Raw genomic sequence first — 4,648 nt, forward strand, 5'->3', positions numbered from 1 at the left:
ATAACATCGAGTCCCGCAAGGGCCGAGTACGGATAACATCGAGTCCCGCAAGGGCTGAGTACGGATAACATCGAGTCCCGCAAGGGCCGAGTCCCGAAAGGACCGGGTACGGATAACACCGAGTCCCGAAAGGGCCGGGTACGTATATGACAAATGTATGTATAGTAAGTGTATGTGAATGCATATGTATGTATGTTGTGTATGGATGTGCGTGACATGTTTTTCCTGTAGACGAGTAGTTTATATGATAGAGATCTTAAGAAGAGTACGAGGTATAATGACTTACTTATCTTATGTTATCTTCACTTTGATATCATACTACTATTCATGCCTTACATACTCAGTACATTGCTCGTACTGACGTCCCTTCTTGTGGACGCTGCGTTCATGCCCGCAGGTGTAGATAGACAAGACGAGGATCTTTCATCGTAGGCTGCCTTCAGGTACCGCTTTTGATTGCGAGCTCCACTTTTTCCGGAGCATTGCCGAGTCCAAGTCAGATATGTTTTTTTGTGACAAGAGGGTATGTCGGGGGCCCCGTCCCGACTTATATACTTCAACATGTTCATGAGGCTTTGCAAGATAGCCTCGTGTACAGCCTTAGTCATAGTGACGGTAGTAATGTTGGCATCACGGGTCTATTGTACATTTACTTATGCATGATATTATGTTCATATTTAGCCTCTTGATCTTATTGTTTCCATTTCAGACACGAAGGATGTAAGTCATAAGTTGGTTCGCTCGGTTCCTGTAAGGTGCTGGGTGCCAATCACGCCTTACCAAGGGTGGGGTGTGACACAATCCATCCCCATAATAACATCAAAATCAATCATATCTAACTCAATCAAAGTCCAGGGTATGACGATTACAAACTATAACAACACAAATTTCGTATACTCGCCTGGCTATAACCAGATCCCCAACTGGGGTAAAAACCTCGAACGGTCTAATCGACTCAGGCTCTATCTCAAACTTGCCAGCAAAAAATAGGGTAACATATGATAAGGTGGAACCTGGATCAATCAATGCATAAACATCATGGGAGGAAACTGATAATATACCTGTAACAACATCAGAAGACGTCTCACGCTCCTGCCTACCGGCCAATGCATATACACGGTGCTGAGGACCGCTCGAGCTGGATGCTCCACTCCTCCCTCTACCTCGTCCTTCTGGTGTCTAGAAAGCTTGCCCTAAAGGGCGTACTGCAGAAGAAGAACCAGCCATAGACCCCGTAGGCTGAACCATACCCGTACCAACCTTCATCGGGCACTCTCTCATCCTGTGGCCTGACTGACCACAAGCATAGCAACTATCCAATCCCAATCGACACTGCCCAGCGTGTAGCCTACCATACTGAGCACACCCCGGCAAAGGTGTCCTGGCCTGGCTTGGCCTGACTCTGGTCGGCACTAAGAGCCTAATGCTATAGAGCTCTGGCCCGCTTCGGAATAAGAAGACCAATCAAACCTAGGGCCTGAAATCCGCGGAGGTGCACTCCCTGCCGACTGATAAGAATATCTGGAATGCTACTGTCTCTGTCCTCCCCTGAACTCACCAACCATATCAAAAGATATAGCCCTCTTACCACGGCCCCGGTTATGCTCACGCTCTACCCTCCACTGGCTGTAATGCAGCAGTCGTGCACTCATCTATCTAGTGTGGCCCTAGACCAGCCACAAAACGATGAACTCTATCCTCCATCTCAGCTACCATGGCTGGGGCATATCTAGCCAAGGAATCGAAGTGTACACAATACTCCTAAATGCTTATACTGCCCTGCTCAATACATAGAAACCTTTATGCTCGGGCCCGTCGAACCTCTGGAGGTAAATAATGACGAAGAAAAGCATCTGAAAACTCTCGCCACACAGCTGGAGGGGCATTTTCTCCCCTAGATTACTCCCATGCCTGATACCACTATACTGCAATATCCCGGAGTCTATATGAAGCCAACTCCACCGACTCAACCTCATCGGCATGCATAACCCTCAAAGTCCTCTGCATACCATCAATAAAATCCTGGGGGTCCATATTCTGCTTCAGTACCGAAAACTCTGGAGGACCTAACCCAAGGAAGGTCTTAACCCTCGAACTACTAGCCCTGTCTGCTTGGTCAACACCAACTCCCTGTCTTTGAGCCTAGGCGGCTACTAATCTGGTCAATAACTGTACAAAGATCCCGCACATCCTGGGCTGGTGCATCCGGTCGAGGAACTGGGGCAGGTGCTGGAGGCGGTGCCTATGAAGTATGAGGTGGACTCTCATTCTGGGACTCACCCTGAGCCCTGGTAGCCCGCTGAGTACGGCTACTGGCCTCACCAGCCCACTCCTTGCCCTTCTCGCGCCGTAGCTTTCTTGCGGGGCATCGTTGAAATCAGAACAAATCATCAGAAAGCGAACGCTTAACATATGGCTCTATTGCACGATCTAAGAGGGAAAGAATGAAATCATCCTAAATGTCCTGTAGCTTCCTGTTTATAAGTGTGGTGTACAACACACCTATAAATAAGACTCTACTAGACACAGTCTGTAGACAACCCTAGGACGGAACTGCTCGGATACCACTTCTATCACTACCCAAACCGAAGAGTCGTGATGAGTATCTGACCTCTAGCGACCAAACAGGGCCCATAAATGACTTAAACTGATCTCATAAATAGGTGACATCATGAACTCTGAACAATCTGTATATACATCAACATGCCGAAAGAACAAGCAAGCCGCCTAGGCCGCTACATATACCGTACACAAAAGAATGGAAGCCGACAAGCACTACATCAACTAACCGATACATACATCCGTCTCACGTACCTCTATCGGAATAAAAGTAGAAAGGACGGGACAGTGGCCCCGTCATACCCATATGCATATACATCTCAAAAGGGTGGCATACCAAACCGACCGTCGCTCCCGATCAAAATGGAGCCGCACCGACCACCGCCGGATAGAAGTCCTACTAAACCGGACCAATCGTCTACCCGAACCGGCGGCATGAACGCCCCCCCCGAGCAACGGGGAGTCGACGGATAATGTACTACATGTAAGGCATAAGAACAACATATATATACAAGAATCATGAATAAGATCCGAACTCATAAGCTGAAATAATTGTCTGCATGTGCTTGTATGAACTAGTATCTGTATGTATCGCATAACCGTGAAACTAAAGAATGCTTCGCGGGCACATAATCTGCATGCTCATGCCTATCAATGTAGGTCATACATATGTATATGCATGTATAACACCTGTTAAGCCTCTGTGGCATCCCTTCATATCATATGGGTCTCTCTGTGGCTATCATTATATACATTACTGCGGTACGTGCAGCCCGATCCTTATCCCATCATCATGGTGCACCAACTGATCAGGTGGTAATGCGTATATGACGCCTAATCATCTCCCTAGACCCCATATACATATGATACTTGCGTATATAACGCCTTCGGTCACGGTCAATATGCATATGAATATATATAAATGAATGTAATGTATGAATAATTGAGTACATAAACCGAAACCACGAACAAGGGAACAATCATAATCGTGTATAGGGGCATCAAAGACTGAAGTACTCCTAATGCTTCTAAGAGTAGAGTAATATGGAAGCTCGTTGCTTGGTTGTTGGTTCATATCATAGAATCATGCTAAAGAAAGAAGGGATAGTCTTAACATACCTCGAACTATATCTAATCGTCCAACTTCTAATCCTCGAGCTCGTAAGTCTACAATCAAGATAACATAGGCCTTAATTAGACTATTTACTTCGCTTACTAAATCATTCTAAATACAAATAGAGCTTAACAAATTATGGGTAACATTTCTCTTATAAGCTTAACAACCCTTCAACTTTCCATTCCATCCAACATCAACCACAACAACAATAACAACACTTATATATAAAAATATACTCAAATCTATTCCCAATCATCTCTTAAAATAGCCCCAAATCACTATCTTCACCTTTATCAACTTACCACTTCCACAAATACCCTCTCTTCGCTTAGAACCACTAAAGTCCTTGATAATTGACTTAAATACAAGGGTAGAAATCATTTACATACCTTAAGAGGCCTAATATTCCAAGGATCAACTTCAACTCCAGCTCCCTAACCTTTCCAACTTGAAGAAACCCTACAAACAATTTTCTTCTTGACAAGCACGGGTTCACGGGGCTCGAATCTTACCAAATCTCCACTACTAATGATGGAAAATGTTGGGAGAGAAAATACTAGGGTTTCTCTGATTCGAAATGGAGGAAAATAAGAAATAAGGTCGTAGCTCCTATATTTATTCTTGGAAGCCAAAAAGTTACGGCGGTTCGACGAACGGGTCGACGAACGGGTCGACGAACCGTCGTCGTGTAGACGGTCCGTCGACGTGCTCCATCGCCCAGCGCCTGCATATACAGGGCTGCAGAAGCCCATCAACGCAAAGATTAACGACGGGCCATCGACGACGATGACTCGGTGTCCGCACCTCCGGCTCGCCCCGTATCGCGTCGATTCGATTCGTTCAACTTCTAATTGTGTAAATTACTAGGAATACCTGCTGATACCTTTATATACGGGATAAGACACTTTCTACCTCTAAACTCGGGCTCGGGTCTCTATTCCAAAGGCATACTCGACTATGAAACCATAAGTT

The sequence above is a fragment of the Lycium ferocissimum genome, chromosome 6 (genome assembly GCF_029784015.1).
Source record: "Lycium ferocissimum isolate CSIRO_LF1 chromosome 6, AGI_CSIRO_Lferr_CH_V1, whole genome shotgun sequence".
Classification (NCBI taxonomy): domain Eukaryota; kingdom Viridiplantae; phylum Streptophyta; class Magnoliopsida; order Solanales; family Solanaceae; genus Lycium; species Lycium ferocissimum.